Raw genomic sequence first — 20,277 nt, 5'->3', positions numbered from 1 at the left:
ACCTGCTCTTGTTTATAAAGGATCCTGTCCCCTAAGTCATAACGAGCTCTCCATTTTCTCTCCCTCTGGTGGAGTAACAGTTTCATTTCTTTTAATTCCTTGGTAAACCACTTATGAGCTTCTGCCTTTCGATTAATCCTGATCTTTTTTAGTGGTGCAGAGTGGTCGCTCGCTGTTGTTAGCCACAGCGAGATCTGAGAATCGTAAATGTCCACATTCTGCACAGGACTTGGCATAGAGCTAGTTAGAATGTTCATAAATTCTGGCTTGTCAATAGTATTCCAGCATCTCACTGAGCCACCCTCAACTAGGGGGGGCTTGAGTCTTATGGGCAGAGTTAGTTGGAATGTGACAAAAAAAAGGTCAGACCATATGCATGGGAGTACCCTCAGGGCAGAAATAATCGGGTTTGTCGTCCAGTTCTGGTCCAGTATATGGCCTTTCTGATGCGTTGGCGTTAAGAGATGTTGTGTAAGATGAAAAAGAGTTTAGTGAATTCGAGAGAATGAGGGCCGCCTAACGGATCGCCGAACCAGTAGTTAAAATCACCAATGAGCAAAATATTTGAGTATTTAGTTGCCAAGTTTGCTATCTGCTCGCTCAAGGTGAGGGGGAAGAGGGGCATAGGCTGAGGGGGCCTGTAGACAATGATGCAGATCAGAGAGGTGTAATCAGAATCTAACTTGATCACTACATTGTCTGCAACAACCAAATTAAGGGGCTTAATAGTCGTAAAAGTATGTTTACGCTGAATAATAGCAGCCACTCCACCACCCGCTTTTCCTGGAGAGCGATCAGTGTGGAGTTTATAGTAATCTGTAGGGAGAGCGGTCAGTATATCTGGAATGGAATCAGGAGTCAGCCATGTTTCGGTAAGAAACAGAATGTACGGTGATTCATTCGAGAGTAGTGTAAAAATCTCCAATTTATGTTTCACTAATGAGCGTGTGTTTAAGTAGGAGATCCGAAGAGTCACCTGTTTTGAGGGGATAGTTGTGGAGTTTTTCCCCTGGACACGCAATAACTCCGGAAATCTGCCACGTGATTGCAGTAATCCCAGATTTGCAAGGCGGTCCTGTATATCCGCGTCTAACGTTAGAGGTGTCTTGTGTAGACTGCAGAGGTCCTCAGAGGAGTATGTAAAAAATTGCACAGAGTGAGGTGCCCCTTGCCCCGTACTGGCGCGGACGGGCGCAGACGGGCTTGCCTTTGGCGCGCCTTTGGCGCGCCGCCAGCACGCCCGCTGCGCGGGCAAATGGATGATGTCATTTGTAGTGGAGGAGGTTGGGAGGGGCCAGGCTGCTAGAGCGCAACCCGCGTCCTACCCCCAAGATGGCGGCCAGCTAGAGTATCGGTCTCAACAGCAGCTATTCGGCTGCGAGACCAAACGATGTGGGGGTGAGCAGGGTTCGAGTACCCGTGATGGTGCCACAAATTAAAAAGCAATTCAATATTTTAAAAACACAGAAAGCAATAAAATAACACTGTCACGAGTGCTAAGTGAAAATAAAGTAGCTCCTGGCTACAGCCTCCTCTCAACACCTAAAGCTCATGTGAGCTCGAGTGCGCGCGGTTCCAGGCGCTTTTTAAGTCCGGGAGGTCGGGAGGGGCCAGGCTGCTAGAGCGCAACCCGCGTTCTACCCCCAAGATGGCGGCCAGCTAGAGTATCGGCCTCAACAGCAGCTATTCGGCTGCGAGACCAAACGATGTGGGGGTGAGCAGGGTTCGAGTACCCGTGATGGTGCCACAGATTAAAAAGCAGATGTTACCTGCGTGTCTGTTGTTTCCTCTCCTACCTCAGCAGTACCAATTTGCATCTGTGAGATCTCAATGAATGCCGTCATCAGAATTGGTAGCCGCTGGGGGCAACACAGAGCAAGGGCCGTTACTGGTTCAGGCAAAGTATCAACATCCGTTGGCATGACTGATGGGAGTGTTAGACAGATGTCTAGCACGCATTCTTCTCCGCAAAGCAGGCAGCGTAGAACAGGTAAGATGCAATCTTGCCAGATTGGTCTGAATGACAGAAACCATGTGGTATTTAATTCTCGTAGACGAGGTAAGCCTAGAATCTGAACGATGCGCTCACAACACTTCATCTCCAATAGAGCTCTCTCTATGGTGCTTGGAGGGGTGCTGGTAATTTGGCTTGCCATATCGTAGCAGTAGGAGCAAAAATAGTATCCCTGCAATGAGTCCCAAAAGGAGGGGCATTCCGCCAAACACAGAGTTCACGAAGTTTGGAAATATTCTGAGGACTGCTTGAAAAGGTGCTACCAGTCCGGAACATATGTTCTTAAATAGATGTACAAAACCGCTCATTCCAGACATGTTTAAGATACGACTTAACATTTCGGAGAAATGTATAGGGCAGTTTGTAGTCAAAAGGGCATTGTAGATCATAGGTTTCTTTGGCCAAGGTCAGTGGCACCGTTTTTTTGCAAAAGAATGGCTTTCATTCTGCTTAGAGTATCAATTCGTATAGAAGAGATGTTCAGCGAAGGCCATAAAGGCGACTCCCTGTCTATGTTAGGCTGCGGAAACAATACTTGCATACAGCAAGTGACTCTGGATGAAACAGTGGCTAGATATGGAATATCTGGCAACATGCCACAGCAGCTGCGATCGTTCAACATAGGGTAACTCCCATTCGAAAGTTGTCCAAAAATTGGATCAATCACCGCAGCCGGTGAACCTTGCAGGTGACAGGATAAGTTGTTGGAGGAACCATCGCAGGCCCCATGTAAATTAATACCCTGACAAAGGAGAGAACCGCTTAGTGCGTTTTCACAGTTTGTACAGCTAAGAAACACTTCCCGCCGCCCACTCCAACATCTGTGTGTGTATGGTAAATTCCAGGATGTCTTGATGTATTCTTTACCCAACCTTTCATATTTGCCTGATGGTATGTGTTTTAGGCAATACTGAAAGAGGAAAATTGTAACAGGCAGAGTGATTTTACCATGTATTATCCATTCTATAGCTGCTTTTTCTGCCACTATGAATGGTAATCTTTCCAGTTTTTCAGTGCTCCGCACCATATAGTCTGCTCCCCTTTGTGCCATTTTGTCCTGTTTATCAGTGAGATTGCATTCTAAAAACAGTGACGTAGTATTGATTAAGCGCCAAGGCACATAGCCTGAATGCAAGTTTTGTAGCGTCCGGCCTAATAGCATAATAGAACGTAACTGAGACTGACCATGTTGCAACATGACCAAGTCTTGTTCCATGATGTCTATAGCAGAAGACACAATGCTGTCCAATGAACATATCCTGGACAACAGAGTTGTTAACCCATTGTCTACTACAGAGAGAGATTTCTCTAAACTAATACGATCAATTTCTCGTATTCGTTCTGCAGTCTCTGCTTCGGTAATCTTCCATAATTCGTTATATGCAGCATATATACCGGCATATATGAAACGTTTTTGACGTGGTTTTCTTGTTCCTAGCAAGAATTCCCTAAGGTCTGTGCCATCTTTAAGATAAGTGTTGCTTTACATCCTCAAGTGTAGATTTCTGTAGCCAATCAAGGCATAGTTTCCCTACACTGTATGTGGTTACTATCCCAGGATGCTGTCTTTGAACATATCTTGGGTCTTGCCTATTGACTTTGAAACCTTGAGGTTTGTTCAGGAATCGATCTTGACAGTTATTTGTGTCTATGGGCCAGAGCAATCATTTGTTCCAATCTGGATCTGATCTGTTGTGATGCAAAATATTATGTACACCGACCTCCCCCCGTGTAGAGCTATTACTCGCAGGAATTGGTATGGTCGGTGTGTTCATGTCCTTGATCTTGGCTAACCCAAGGCAATACGTTTGTTGGACAGTGTCATTCAAAAGCATAATTTGCTCAGGGATGATACAGGCTCTAAACAAAGCTTCTATCCCATGCACTTGCCAATCTTTAGAACCCTAGACAGATTTAGTGTTGATTGTGTCTTTCCAAAAGTTGAACCCGTGTCTAGACAGTTGGACAATAAAGGCTGCAGAATAAATCTGCTTTGTATTGGTCAACATATTTTTTTTCCCGTTTTGTTCATATTTATAAAAAAATGATTCAGCATTTGATAAATTGAACCCTGAAAAATATGGAAATTTCATAGCAAAAGTTTTTGAGCTACCCTTTGGAGGTGTAGGACAATGTTCCCATTGGTTATACATATATACAGTGAATACTGCTGACATTTCTAGATCAGGCATCATATTATTAACAGTCTCGAAGTCCCAATCATCAGAAAAGGTACTAAAGATAATAAAGTCACTCAATTAAATCTTGAATTGGTGTAGAATCTTCAACCTCTCCAACGGGCCAAAAATGTCATATTCTGTTCTGTCCCAAACTATACCTTCTGGTATAGGAACGGCTGTGATGTTCACTGCCGACAAGTCTTTTTGTTCATGATGGGATGATTTGTGTGGTTTGAGGAGTAAGTTCACTTGTGTACTTGCCTTGTCCATTTTTACATATCTTCCGTTTATCAGCATACCCAGAGTTATTACCAGAGTTAACCGAAGTAGAAAAAAATATTCCCAACACAATCCATAGTTCAATCCATGGTGAAACAAGATAAGTCTTTTTTAGGAGATGAAAAAAGTTTGTTGCTTGTTCTTTGAAAGTTCTTTGTGCTGGCATCGTTTTAGGTTTGCTGGGATCCTCAGGAAACGTATCGAAGTTAATGAAATAGCCAGAGGCAGTTCTGTCAATGGTTGGAATTGTATCTGGATTTGTTGAAATGACAGGAACCACTTGATCACTTGTTACTTCATTCTAGACAGGTGCTTCAGGACGAACTGTTATTTGGGTCTCAAGAGGAACGAGTTCCATGGCTTTACTGCATAGTCTTTTTTTTCTCACTGTAGATTCTTCAAAGGTAATGAGTCTCTCAGTTTGAACCTCTTGGATTGTAGCTAGCGGAGTGTGTCTGCTACATTGTCGGAGTCCACTTGGCCTACTGTTTAGTATCGGCCACATAGTGTGGTTTGATCAGGTCGATGCACACAAACCTGTTCTCCTTTTTTCCAGCAAGGGAGGCAGTATCACTGTTCTTGTTCCGTGGATTGCTAGGACAGGTACTGGTTGACTGTAAGAAGCCCAAATTCCTTCTTCTCCACGATCTTTTCTCTGACTAGCTCACCAAGCTTTGGGATCCAGACAGACCTTGCTGGGATGGTTGGTTTTTCCCCAGTGGTGGTTGGCTTCAGGAACACGTTGCTTTGTTTAGTTCTTAGTTCATTTAAGTCCTCTAATGGCCAAACGATCTTTGATATCAAATTTCTTAATTTCCACCACTGATGTGTGACAATCAAGGTCCGAGACCAACATTCTTGTCCCCAATAGGACCTCATATGGAGTGATACCTCCTAGAGAACTTTTCTCACTGTAGGTTCTTCAAAGGTGATGAGTCTCTCAGTTTGAACCTCTTGGATTGTAGCTAGCGGAGTGATTGCAGCTACGGAAGCTGTTTGCACAGCCCCTTTCGCGGCTTCATCAGCCAATGAATTCCCTTCAATGTGAACGCCATCACGTTGATGACTCACAATGTTATTCATTAATGCTGTACTGTGTGCATTTTGCACTGCCAATGTTTTACAACAAGAGTTTAGGTGTCTGTAATCCAAAACTAGACAATATGTATTGTCTGGTTTGTTTGGAAACAGGAAACAAAGGATTGTTCATTGATGAGGTGCATGGTTCAATCACCCCTTGGTATTCAAGTTGATCTTAGATCTCCCTGACCTGTTTTATAGCTTCTTGCTTAACTGGGTACTACCTTTGTGCAGTTGGTTGATTTTTTAACTGGATTTTATGGTGAGGTGAGTCCTCATCCCATCCTACGTGATTTTTGTATAATGCTGGGGCTTGCGCGACTGCCCATTTCCTGGCATACGTATATTTTAAATGTATAGGAATATGATTAGAGAAGGCTGGCATAATGATGTCTTCGCCATGTGGGCACTCCCTGACAAATACTAGTGGCCAATCTTGTTCTGCTAGTAGTCTATCATAGCCCTTGGAAAGTCGCTCCCAAAAGAGTGTTTTCACTTTTCTTGGTATGTCTCCCTCCATCCGGAGTGTTATTTCATATAACCTATGTAGAGAGCTAATCTTGGTGTCTGCAGTCTCAATTTGAATGTCCTCATTCAAGTCCACTATCTCCAGAAGTCCCTTCAGGTTCTGGCGAGCTAGTGTTACTTCCGCTGTGCTGTCCAACATTGTCTGAGCCTATTGTCCGTTCTTGAGTTGTGTCCTCAAGATCCTCTCCATGTTTGATTTTTAGACCTGCTACCTTCTTTTTGGTGAATTGAGGTTTTAGTTTGCTTTTCTGAACGTGTTGGTCGTCTTTGAACTTCACGTGTTCTTCTTTGTTTTCTGACCATCCTCTCCTTTCAGATGTCTGTGACGATATCTGAAAGGTACGAGAGGAACGTGTATCAGTATCTTGATACCTGTCAGGTTTTCTCAATTCCTGAGGTTATACCTCCTTTCAGAAGGCTCCTTTTGAGGAGACCTACCTCGGAAATGAGAACGCTTCTCTTTAGAAGTTTGTTTGCTATTCTCCCACTTCTTTTTAGAAGAGGTTGGATTGTTTTTAGTAAAGGCCTTTTCAGGACTTTCAGACAGTTGTGGTTTAGCTGGTTTCCCACCCAAACTGTCTCTGCCTAATTCTTCATAGGATTTTTCAATTATTCTGGCTAGTTCTTGTGGTTGTTCTGTTACATTAAATTCCCTTAATTTCTGGCGGATTGCCACTGATGCTGCTTCTCCTTTAATATTAGATAATATTATTGATGAGACCTGATTGAAATTTTTCAGTAACTTCATACCTAAATTCAGAGCAGGCTCTGCCCCGTATTGGTTTTGAAGCTGTTTCAGGAAGTCATGTATTACCACCATAGATGGAACACAGTGTGTTTTAGTGTAGATAGCAGTGAAGACTGTACCCCAAGTGGTGCAGTCTTCCAGATGTGATCCCCATTGGTAAACAGATTGTTAGAACTATATGTTTCTCATAAGGGCTGATATTGGGCAATACCGCTTCAATTTGAGTAATGTTTTGAGCTATCCAGAATGGAATTTGTTCACGTTTTGTGGGTAATTTACCCAGGACTGCGTGCAAAGTCTGTGGTGTAATTTTTAATGTATTTCCCTGGTGAGAGGTTTGTTGTGGAATAACTAAGGTGGTTGGACTGTGAGATTCTGCATGAACCAATCGTCTATAAATTTTGATTCACTCTTTGAGTTGAATAAGTCATTCTATATCAGACATTTCTTCAATGTCAGGATGGGGTGTATAGCCGGCTAAAATCGGCCATATTGCTCCTGGTCTACCTAGTGGACTGAGCCTGGTAATGTGAATTAAATGTTCTAGGGTGCCCTTAAACCAGAGCTCATGCTCCTGGTATGTGAGTGGAATTTCAATATCCTTCAAAGGAATATATTCCTCTGGTGGATCATCTTTGTAGAAGAGAAACATTTTAGTTACTGGATTTGATTCTGGGAATACTGGGCCCGATTCACAGAACTAACTTAAGACAAAATCCTAAACTTACTAGCATTTTGGTATTCACAGAAGGCACTTACTACTTTCGGTATTCACAGAAGTTAAGAGTCCTAACTTTAGGACTCTTAAATGCCTTCTGTGAATACCAAAAGTCTTAAAGTTAGGATTTCACTCAATTTAGTAGTAGTAAAGTTAGGACTCCTAACTTCAGGACTCCTAAATGCCTTTTGTGAATGCCGAAAGTCTTAAAATTAGGATTTTTCTCAATTTAGTAGTAGTAAAGTTAGGACTCCTAACTTTTGGACTCCTAAATGCCTTCTGTGAAGACCGAAAGTCTTAAAATGTGGGTTTTTCTCAGTTTAGTAGTAGTAAAGTTAGGACTCCTTACTTTAGAATTCCTAAATGCCTGCTGTGAATACCGAAAGTCTTAAAATTAGGATTTTTCTCAATTTAGTAGTAGTAAAGTTAGGACTCCAAACTTTTGTACTCCTAAATGCCTTCTGTGAATACCGAAAGTCTTAAAATTAGGGGTTTTCTCAGTTTAGTAGTAGTAAAGTTAGGACTCCTTACTTTAGAACTCCTAAATGCCTGCTGTGAATACCGAAAGTCTTAAAATTAAGATTTTTCTCAATTTAGTAGTAGTAAAGTTAGGACTCCTAACTTTCGGACTCCTAAAAGCCTTCTGTGAATACCGAAAGTCTTACAATTAGGATTTTTCTCAACTTTACTACTACTAAACGGAGAAAAATCCTAATTTTAAGACTTTCGGTATTCACAGAAGGCATTTAGGAGTCCTAAAGTTAGGAGTCCTAACTTTACTACTACTAAATTGAGAAAAATCCTAATTTTAAGACTTTCGGTATTCACAGAAGGCATTTAGGAGTCCTAAAGTTAGCAGTCCTAACTTTACTACTCCTAAACTGAGAAAAATCCTAACTTTAGGACTTTCGGTATTCACAGATGGCATTTAGGAGTCCTAAAGTTAGGACTCCTAACTTCTGTGAATACCGAAATGAGTAAGTGTCTTCTGTGAATACCAAAATGAGTAAGGGCCCGATGTAGGTAGGACTTATTTACCGATTCTTAATTACCGAATTTTACCGATTCGGTAATTAAGAATCGGTAAATAAGAAGGGGGGACATGTAGGAGCATCCAGATGTTTCTTTTACCCAATCGGTAAAAATCTGTATTTATCGATTCGGTAAATACCGACCGGTAATGCCCATTCAATCCTATGGGCTTTGAAGCCCATAGGAATGAATGGGCATTACCGATTCGGTATTTACCGAATCGGTAAATACCGAATTACACAAGGGTGCAGGGGGTGTCACTTTGACACCCTCTGGCACCCCCAAAAGAGGCTCGGGTGCCATGTGGCAGGCATACCTGCCCTAAGGGCAGGTCTGCCTGTCATATGGCATAGGTGTGCATGCACACATGTGCATGCACACCGGAATCGGTATTTTAACATCAAATTGAATTTGATGTTAAAATACCGATTCTGTAAGGCTTGTGGGACTCAGAAGAGTCCCACCTACATCTCATAATTACCGATTCGGTAGAAATACCGATCGGTAAATTTACCTATCGGTAATTTTACCGAATCAGTTACACATGCCCCTACATCCCATTTCTGTAATACCGGTCGGTAACGGCTGAAAATACAGATTTTCGGCCGTTACCGACCGACCTACATCGGGCCCCTGGTGCCTTCTGTGAATACTTAAATGGTAGTAAGTTTAGGAATTTGGCTTAAGTTAGTTCTGTGAATCGGGCCCCTTATCCATGAATAGAATACCTCTGTCTGGTGATATTCATGTGCCTCTATCACAAAAACTCCTGTACCACCTCTTGGTGTTAGGCCATGTTTTATTAGTTTTAAAGTGATGGCTCTTCTTAAATTTGGAGGAATGCTTATAGCATTCTCATCGGTTTCAGTAAAACCTGCATGATTTAAAGCTGGTACGGCGTTGTCGTCGGCCATTGTTTAATGAAAGTTGCAGAGCAAGATTCAAGAGAACAAAGATAAGGAACACAATATTTTGGAACACTGTATCCTTCAACGTTGAACAAACCAAACACCTAGTACATAGGATTTTACCTCCTACTCAGCTATGACGGATATTTATCCCTACCCACTCCAGACGTCTATTGGAGTATTATGAGTAGAGGGTCTCTGAAAAAAGCACGACTGAGTTACTTCAGTATCTAGCGTTAAATTGTTGCCTTACCAAACCGTTGGGCGCCATGTAGTGTAGTTCCTATATCCCTAATAGGCTCTGCGCATTGGAATAATATACACTATAGATTTGACATAGGACTGAGGTCAGTATGTCTCAATCGAGTATATTAAACTTAATTACTTGTGTGTGCCAGCTAACTCAGAGGTCACTAGAAACTTTCTCAAATGAACAAGAAGGGATTAGTCTCTTACAACCACATAAACATGGCAACTCTGTTTCCCTTAGAGTCAGAACAATATCTTCAGAGTTGTGGAAACAATAGATTACCGTTTCACTCAGTCAATCGTGCATGCTTCGTTTCTACAGATTTGCAGAGAAATAGAGAGATGGGTGTTTCAATAAAAAGGGTTTATTGAACAGTCCTATTTGTCATGCAAGAGATATGAACTGTTACAATCGTAAGACAGAATGCGAAGTATAATATGTACAGCGTTAGCAGTAAGATAAAATAATACTGTAATAGCATGTTGTGTTGCTATGACATACATTCGTTAAAATACATACATAAACAACACAGGCTAAAATACTCATCTGGTGCTTCTAAATAATCCTACCCCAGTGTACCTAACCTTGGTCTAGTACGAGGGAAGAAGTAGGTGCTGTCTTAGTCTGGTTTAGTTATGCCAAGAGTTTGCTATAGTTTAGTTCAACTCTAGTTGCCAAGAGTCCCCCTAGGTTCTAATCAGCTCCATACCTCACAATGAGAGAGGTTGGTATCTCTTTCCCAGGACTCGATTCTCTAACACCCTGCAAGGGGAGTCAGAAACACTGGAGCTGGATTCTCGGCGAGGAGGATGCCAGCGTCTGGTCAGTGCGTCAGTTGGGGAGATGACTTCCTCCGGGACTTGCTGTAGTGAGCCACGTGCAAGTAGTAGTCGAACCGCACCGTCCCTTGCCATAGCAAGTGAAGGTATATTTATACCTTGAAGGTGTTTAGGAATGCCAGTATTGACGTAAAAGTCGGGCATATGAATGTCATGAAGGAACCCCTAAGGAATAGATGTTCATGGATAATAAATGAGTTCTTGGAGAAATCAATATTCAAGCAGGAGGAAAGTTCCAACGGCTTAAGAGTCTGGTTTTCCAAGAATTTGTTGTGACGTAGATGAACGGATGTAAGTATCCATGCTTGGATTTGGTTAGCATGGACTATGCCTAAACAAGGACTGGATTTCTATGCCTATATAAGGGCAATGTGAAATGTACCCATATAAGAGCATGAATCGGGAAATGCATACGGAATCTAAGTAGAAACACAAACACTACGACCACCTGCACGGCAGTCGTATCGTAATAGGGTAGGCGGGACCGCAGACACATTGTCAGGCATTTACCTGCCCACGGCGATGGCGGTGGGACGCTCATCCGAAAACCATCGTGATCAGGCCCAATGTTATCAAGTATTTGCTACCAGGGTGAAACCTCATATTGTTATATGTCTGCTATGTTGTTTAATATCCTGGGTACCATCATGCTTGTCCAGAGAAATAGGAAATGAATACTTAACAAAATGAGATGAGATTTGGTTTTACTACAGTATTATTACTATATATATATATATATATATATTTATATATATATATTACCTACTGGCAGGCAGTCGCCAGTAGGTAGTTATAGTTAGGACTTAGTTTCCATAGGAAATCCGCAACATTCTATTTGGAATAACTTTGGCGCCGGTTGACGAATCTTCGCGAAATTCTCCAAGAAGATGGGGCGCTCCGCTCCGCTTCTATCCTGAAAGTTTCGGGGTGATTCGTCAAGCGGGGGCCTAGAAAAAAGGGGGGGTCCCAAAACGTGTTTTCCCCATGCAATTCTTCATAGGGACCTTTAGACACGGCTACAGCCCGAACTGCTGAAGGGAATTACATAAAATTTGGCAAAAAGGTAGAGTTTGGTTCACAGATCACACTTTTTGTTAAATGGTGTAAATCCGTGCAGTAGTTCCTGAGAAAATCCAAATTGGAGGTCTGCCACTCTTTCACAAGGATGATGTCATCAGTGATGTTATTTGAGATGTCATCAGGGATGTCAATGACCATGTCATCAGTGATGTAATATGTGACGTCATCAGCACTGCATTGCAGGCGCGCGAGTTATAGTTAGCTGAACTAACTATAACGGGGTAATTTCAATGGTTTTGTATGAGTGAAATGTCCAGCTAATTATAACATGTGTGAAACCTATGGTTTTTTCATTGAATTTCTAAGGTTTTTTAAATGCTAATTCCTAACTCTAACGTGGCTGAGACCTGTGTTTTTTTCAGTGAATATATATATATATATATATATATATATATATATATATATATATATATATATATATATATATATATATATATATATATATATAATCACTGAAGAAATCAAAGGTTACAGGGATGTTATAGTTAGGGTCGGATTTAACTCGTAGAAAGCAACTGAAATTCAGCAATTCAGCAATTTAACCTGAGCTAACTATAACTTACTCCCCCACGATGCACTGCTTATGACCTCACATATTAGATCACACATTTACTCACAACATGGTCAGTGACATCACTGATGACACCATCCATTTGTTATGCTTTTGCTTCCACGAAGCAGAGCAGTGTTTGCAATGGCTTGGCCATAGAAAAGTGCAATGTCCAGGGGGTTGGCACCACGGTCCATTGCTAGAGCCGGGCCTGGGGGAATCAGTTCCCAGGGCCATGTAGGGCTCCTACAGGGGGCCGTACAGCCCCCTTCCTATGATCAGTAAACCCCGGGAAGGTGGTGCTCCTTGAGGCTGGGGATCTGCAACAGACCCCCTATATTATAGTATTTGTGCCAGAGGGAGGTAGCGGTGCCCAGGGCTGATTGGGGGGCCAGATCCCCCCTGCGCATTATGATTTATTCTATCCCCGGGAAGGTGGCAGTCCCCGGCGCTGAGGTGGAAGTCATAGGACCCACATTTAATTTTTTTTTAAATAATTGAAGTCTGTGCCCTGGGGAGGTGGCAGTCCCCAGAGCAGTGGGGGGCCGAGCGGGCTCCGGGCATTTGCATGGAACAGTGCCCCAGGGAGATGGTGTGAGGCTCCCACACATATAATTACGTTACTGCACTGTGGAGGTGGCGAATCCTGGGGATGCAGGGGAGGCTCCACTGCATATAATTATAACACAGACCTGGGGAGGTGGCGGTCCCTGAGGCTTTGAATAGTCCAAGGAGGGGGATGCATGAGCCCCCTCCTTTATTTTAACCAGGTCCCTGGGATTTGGCTCACTCTGGAGTTAGTCTAAAAGAAGCGTGGGAGACAGGGCTTGCTTTAAAAAAAAAATTGCCTCTAATTCTTGTTTATTATAATTTCACAACACAATTGTTTTTTAAAAAGATGCTTTTAGTCTGTGCAGGGTCCCAGGGAGACCCCAACTCCATGGATTGGGGGTCAGGGTATTCCTACCCAGCCCCGTTTACTTAATTTCCATTTTTATTCTTGGGACTCAGTGAAGCCGAGGCCCAAGACGGCTGCCAACACTTCCTGGTTGAAGTGTTGGCAGCCAATCAGAGCAGTGCATTTCCCTGCAGGAATTTGTCTTTTATCATGAAGGCTTCGCAACCAGAGATATCACTATGATTTTCAACTTACATTTCTGAAAAATGTGTAAACTGATTTGCACCACATAGCAAAAAGCACAATCTGCGTAACGGCATCTACCTATCTGCCAAATTTGGTGTATTTCTGACCAGCGGTTCCGGCTGTAGGTTTGACAACGCATTCCAATGGGAATTAACAATACATACACACCTTTATTTCATGCCCCTATTTCTTGGTCCCCACTGCACGGATCCCCCCCCAAACTTTCCATGACACACAGAACCTATTTTGACACTCTTTTTTGAAAATTTTATGAAGATTGGTCAAATTACGCAATCGTTATTGGCAAGTCAAAACATGCTTTTCCTATGGAAACTAGGACCTAACTATAACTACCTACTGGGAACCGCCAGTAGGTAGTTAAAGCTAGGACCAAGTTTTGCCATAGGTGAAGCGTTTTTTTTGTTTTGCTAATAACTTTTGCGCTTTTAAACACATCTTCACAAAATTTTCAGAAAAGAGTGCCCAACTTTGCAAGTTCTGCATGGAAAGTTTCCGGTGATTCGTCAAGTGGGGTTCGAGAAAAAGGGGGGGTCCCAAAACAATTTTTCCCCATGCAATGTTTATGGGGATTTTGCCATTTTTAGACATGCCACAGGCCGAACTGCTGAACAGATTTACGCAAAATTTGGCAGAAAGGTAGCTCTTGCTCAAGGAAGAGCCCTGTTTGTAATTTGGTCTAAATCTAGTTTTGGAGTTATTAAGGAAATACAACTTTGTATATCTAGGGATGTAGATCCTCTGTGGGCACTTGTACCTGCAGCTCCAATTATATATTACTTTGCATTAAAAAAACACATACAAATTCACTGAAAAAACAAGGGTCACAGGGACATTATAGTTAGGTTTATATTTTACACACACAAAAGCATAGAAATTCAGCAGCTATAGTTAGAGTTATCTGAAGAAACTTTAAGTGGATGCACTGCCTTTTTCGCAAGACACCCAGTTAAAGATGCACCATAGCACAACCAGGAAAAGTGCACCCCGTAGGTAAGGCAGGCCCTGAATTTTGAGTAAATGGAGTAATGTTTGGCAAAAGTGGGAACAGACCTTCAGGTTTTTGCTCTGTGGTTCCCCGAAAATGGTACATTTCCCATCAGGGCAGTGGAGGCCGCTTTTCTGAGTAGAATGTGCTAATGGCTTACAGAGACGGGGTTAGCTCAATTTCAGAATATATGCATGCATGCAGGACACAATCCATCTAGTCATAATTTACCTAGCTGAAGCCATCTCTATCCAGAGTTGTTTTGTTTTTTCTAATGGCTTTGGTTTTGCCAAGCAACATTTTGGAGCTCTACTCACATCCAGGATATGCAGAGATCTTTCTACCACAGAGAAACGTTCCAGAAAGAAAGTTGGGAGAGATTATATGATTAACATAAAGGTTCAATATCACTTTGTGCAGGCAAGGAGGATGAGATGTTCAGGATACCTTGTGATGGTGTGGAGCCAGATATGGTTCCTCTGAAAATAGAGCTTGACGAGTCCCTCACTCTTCTAGCAGATGTTGAAGCCACAAGAAAAGCTAGTTTCCAGGAAATGTGGTGTTAATCTGCCTTGTGCATGGTTTTAAATGTACGCCCTATTAATTTGGAGAGAACATTGGTAAGCTCCCATGGATGGAAGGGTTTACGGTGGAGGGTAGCCTTTCTTTAGCCAATAAAGGCACTTCGTAATCACTGGGATGAAGAATACGTTGCCTGAGACAGACTTTCCATGGTATCAATGATGACCACTAAATGGTTTTCATAGAAAATAATTAAAGGACAACCATTGCCCAATTTAAAAGCTACGAAAAGGCAGTCTCCTCTTGACATGTTCTGGATCCATCTTCTTCTGAAGCCACCATGCCTTTCACTTGAAAGCACAAGATCAGCCAGTAAATGTTCTCATTGTTTCTTTCATGGTTTTCATGCAGTAATGAAAAGATTCAGCTGTCCGTATTACAGGTACTCAGGAACCAGGCAGCCAGGTTCAGAGAGTGCAGGCTGGAATTAAATATTCTTCCAGACATCCTGGGGTGCACATTTTGCTTGCTTATGTGGTTGTCTCTTGTGAAATCGAAGCAACAGGTAAGCAGGTCTGAATACCAACATTCTCTTGGCCAGTCCAGAGCAAAGAGAATCATTGTCATTTCACACAGCATCATCTTGACTATAGCTCCAGGAAGCAGGGGAGTCCGGAGTAAATCATAGGCAAATGTCCTTGAACAAACTATCAAATGGCCATTGCCCTCATCTTGGGCTCTGGAAACCTTGGTGAGAAAGTATTGCATTAGGATTTTTCATATGTGGTGAACAGTTCAGTTAGCAGAGTGCCCAATTCTTGAACAATGTCTTCTAAGGTGCTATCGACCAATACCCACTAATGTTGTTCTTAAATATATGGGTTAAGCTTGCCTGCTGTCCTGTTCTGAAGAACTAGAAGGTGTATTGCTGCCAGATAAATATTTTGTGCAGGTACACAGCACCATATCAATTGAGCTTGCCTTGACCTTATTCCTCCCTGCTTGTTGCTACAGTGCATGGCGGGTGTGTTGTGAGTTTTGATCAGATTTGTTGATGTTGAAATGAATAAGGAATTCAAAGCCATGCCAACAGCTCTCAGGTCTATGATTTAGTTTCATACAGCTTCTCATCCTGTGTCTGTTTTCCCCAGGCTGGTCTCACTGCTCTTCCCATAAATTGAAGTGAGCTATTCCCATTTGATGCATGCGTCTGCATCTTGCTTGGACTGATCTTCTGAGCCTGCCAGGACTTGGAACCTATTTTTGATTTGTAAGACAAATGCCTTCTCAGCCTTGGAGTCCTGTAAAATTGTAACATCGAAGGACTTTGGTCCTGCTGTTTCTTGAAGTTGAAGTTTTTTTATTAACTGTGCGATTAATTAAAATCTTTACAGTAAAAAAAATAAAAAGTACAGAAAATGGTAATTCTAACATTTCTTTGCATTATTTAAAACAAACAATGTACGCCTGTACTGGTTAAAAGAAAGGTATAGAAACAAAACAAAGTAGAGAGAGAGTCTTAGTCCTATTTGATTGGCCTTTCCCAGCGTTGAAGCGTAGGAATGAGTCTTTGCTTTCTTTCATAGGGGGACGTGCAGGTGGCACTATCAATGATGCTACGTGACAGGTACACTTCAACTCTGATCCGTTGCATTGGGGGTGACCTTCCCAGATGATAAAATGTTATCATGGTAGGTTTTTAGTGCTAGTCTGATTTGGTGAACAAATTTGGCCAATCTCGCTAGTGTCATAGTAGTAGTGGTTGACGAGCACAGGGCTGATGCTTCCGAGCAGGTTGTTATACTCCGATTAAGGCAGATCGGGCGCAGCAGTCGCGGCGTTCGTTCATGAAATGAGGGCAGCAGCAGCAGAGAAGGTGCAGCCAGGATTCCCTTTTGTACGCACATAGCCTACAGGATATGGCTTCCCCTCTTTGGGCCCAAGCGGGGTTGAAATCTACTATCCCGAGTGTGATCAGCCTCATGGATAGAATTTTGCTTCGAGCCTGCGTTGTTATGGCCTCGCTTAGATTAGGATGTGCTTTACCCGCTGTGTATGAGTTATTTAGGGGTTCCAAATTGGAGCTTCGGTGAAGGGATTTGTAGTCAAGTTCAAAGGAAATTTCATGGACTTGTTTATTAATGGCCCGCTTCCAAACGTTCAGCGGGATGTCTTGCCGCGCGAGATTTTCTTCCTCTAATTTAAGAGATTTCGTTGCAATTCCCAGCCAGGTGTGCCAGGTCGATACTGGGTCTTCAAAGATACAAATCAAGTGCTGTTTCAAGGAGTTGGCTGGGGCCTTTAGTATCCTTAGGTACAGCTTGATAAGCTCCCCCTGGCCGATCACGTCGGGCCTTGCTAGGCCAAGCTCTAGCCTCAGTCTAGTTCTTCTTGCAGACCTTGGTATTTGTAGCACCGACTTGTAGGCCTTAACTTGGGCGGAGTTAAGAAGGGCATCCAGCTTCCCAGGTAAGGCCAGGTGTCCGTAGGAGATTGCGGGAAGAAGCTTGGCTCTTAAGGCTATCAGTATTGGACTTGCAGACGGGCTGATAAGGTTCTTGCTTAGTTGTCTTAGCAAGTATATTACCTTGTTGGCTTTGGAACCCAGCTGATTGAGATGGACGTTTGCTTTGGCTCGTTCCGAGAACCAAACCCCCAGGTAGGTATAGGAGGCCACAGAGTATATTTTAGCATTTCCCAAATGCCACAGTGCTTGGCGTTTCTAGGGGTAGGATCCGAAGATGATGACCTTAGTTTTCCGTTTGTTGATTGTCAGGCTGTTGGCGATGTTGAAGCTGTTTAGGGCAGTTAAAGCTCTTTGAAGGCCTATCTTCGTGTGATCCATTATGGCTGTATCGTCGGCGTACTGTAAGACTGGTAGCCGCAGTCTTCCTAATCTGGGGGCTATTAGACTGGCACCTTTTAGGGCCTCACCCAGATCCGCTGTATATAAATTGAATAGGATGGGGGCCAGCACGCACCCTTGTTTCAGCCCGTTTGCTGTGGCAATTTTGCGAGTGACAGTGCGAGTGCTTGTTTTCACCCGCACCTAGGTGGCCTCATATAAGGACATGATTGCCTTCAAAAGTCTCGATGGTATCCCCCACTTTTCTAATTTCCACCATAGGCGTTTTCTGTCCACTTTGTCAAATGCTGTACTGTAATCCACAAAGCAGCAGAATAGTGGGGGGTGGTTCTTCAAGGTTGCCTTGGCTGATAGATGTGCTAACGCCAGGACGTTGTCCATTGTAGATGCCTTGGACCTGAAGCCGGTCTGATACGTAGGTATTATGTTTTCCTATTCTGCCCATTTTTCTAAGTCACAGAGTAGTAGGTGTGTGCATAGGCCTTGGCCTCCAAGTCGAGCAGGGCGATGAGTCTGTAGTTCGAGGGCTCTGTGCGGTCACCTTTTTTAAAGATTGTGAATAGTATGGAGCCCCTCCAAGAGTCAGGGATTGTATCCGTCAGGTAGGTGAAATTAAAGAGCGGGGTTAGGAGTGTCGCCCAGTACTCTGATGCCTGTTTAAAGACCGGCACTGGTATCCGGTTGGGCCCCGGCGCGCCGTCATTCCTCATTCGCTTGATGGTGTTGGTGACCTGTCTGATGTTTGTCCAGGTTGATGTGATTTCATCGACGTCGGCCAGGGAGCTGCAGCCCCTTGGGGTGTTGCCTGGGCTTGAGATGACTGCTTCTGACTTGAGGCCGGCCTGGGGGGACTCCTCAGTTGGCTCCGCCTTGTCCGTTGACGAGAATTTATTACTGGGGACTGTTTCGTATAGCCGTTTCACATGTTGGATCCAGTCTTTTTCGGCTACCCCATTTTCTCTCGTTGGCCCTCGATTACTCAGCTGATTGATGAATCTCCAGAGTCGTGCATGTTTCTTTTGTTTGAGGAGGAAGAAAACTTTTAGCCATTTGCTTTTCAATCTATTTTTTGAGTTCCCATAGCTTCTTCCTAAGGGTGGCCCTCAGTTCCGATATTGATGGGCCTACTATTTGGGTACCCCCTCTTTTCTTTATTGCGCAAGCCTTGCGCAGGAGTCGTTTGTGTTCCCGAATCTCCTTGGGGCAGGCGTTCTGATTCTTGGGGGGCACTTTTATCATTAAGTTTTGTGGGTTAGAATTACCAAGATTGTTTTGTATATCCAAAATGATTAGCTCCCATCCTGTTATAGGGGAATCAGATGCAACCTGACTCCCTTGCTGTTTCTGGCCCAGCCATGATTGAAGTTTCCCCTCTGTCTTATCTGTCCACTTGATTCTCCGCAGGACAGTGTGTGTCTCCTCCCCACTTGACTCCCCAATGGGTTGGTAGAGGGTGGCGGCAGGTATGACCAGCTGGAATGAAGCTCTAAGTGGCCTGTGGTCACTGTCCTGCCGGTTCACTACTTCAAAGTCAGACATTCTGTCCGCCAGTACTCCACTTATCAAGATGTAGTTGATTCTGGACACATTCCGAAAAGTATGCTGTGGCTGCCAGGCACTCGAACTAGATTTTTTCTGTGCATGATTTGACGTTAATTTGTAGCTGAGGAAAAGGTCGCGCAGGGGAGCTGCCCTTCCAGATCCTGGTGGGAGGGGTTCCGAGTTGTCTAGATCTTTTAGGTTGAAGTCCCCTGCTAAAATGACCTGGTGTGTTTTGTATTTGTTTAGCAAGTCCTCCAGTTTTGATGCCAATGCCGCCAGATGGTCTTTCATTTGGGTCTGTGCGGGATCAATGTAGCAGTTTAATACTAACAAATGGATTGGTTGATTGGTGAGACTTGGGCCCCTTATCTGTAGAGCTTGTAGGCCGGGTAGGTTTACGTTGATGGAAGTAGCAACGAAGGCACACTCATGTTTTATGAAAATTGATAGTCCGCCTGCTGGGCGACCAAAGATGTTCTTTTTCATTGCTGGTGTTTGGAATTCGTAATACCCGGCCAGGGGGGTAGAGGTCAGGGCCCAAGTTTCTTGGAGACAAATTAGGTCTCCACCTTCCAGGAACTGCTTCAGATTTTTATTATTGCAGATTTTACTAATCCCTGCTATATTCCAGGAGATTACAGTCAAGTGTGATTTCGCAGTGGTACCAAACCTAGCCTCCCCGCTTGGGGGAAAACTTTTGTGGTGGCTAGGAGTGCTGTGTCCTCCTGCTTCCAAGACCCTTTTGCTCAGGGGTGGGAGAGATGTTATGTATTACTCATTGGTTATTTTCGCATAGGATTCTGATTCCTGTGGGTGCCCTTTGGCCCGTCTGGCTTCTGTTTGAGGAACTCATGCTGGTTGTCCCTTTTAGGACAGATCGGGTGGCCTTTCTCCCGCTATCTGGGACCGAGACAAGTGGATATTTTGGGTGCGATGATATCTGTACTTCAATGCCCCAATCCGCGAGTAGCTTGGAGTTTTGTGCGATGGC

This window comes from Lissotriton helveticus, chromosome 1_1, assembly GCF_964261635.1.
Source record: "Lissotriton helveticus chromosome 1_1, aLisHel1.1, whole genome shotgun sequence".
Taxonomy (NCBI): domain Eukaryota; kingdom Metazoa; phylum Chordata; class Amphibia; order Caudata; family Salamandridae; genus Lissotriton; species Lissotriton helveticus.
Note: the sequence above shows the minus strand (reverse complement) of the source record.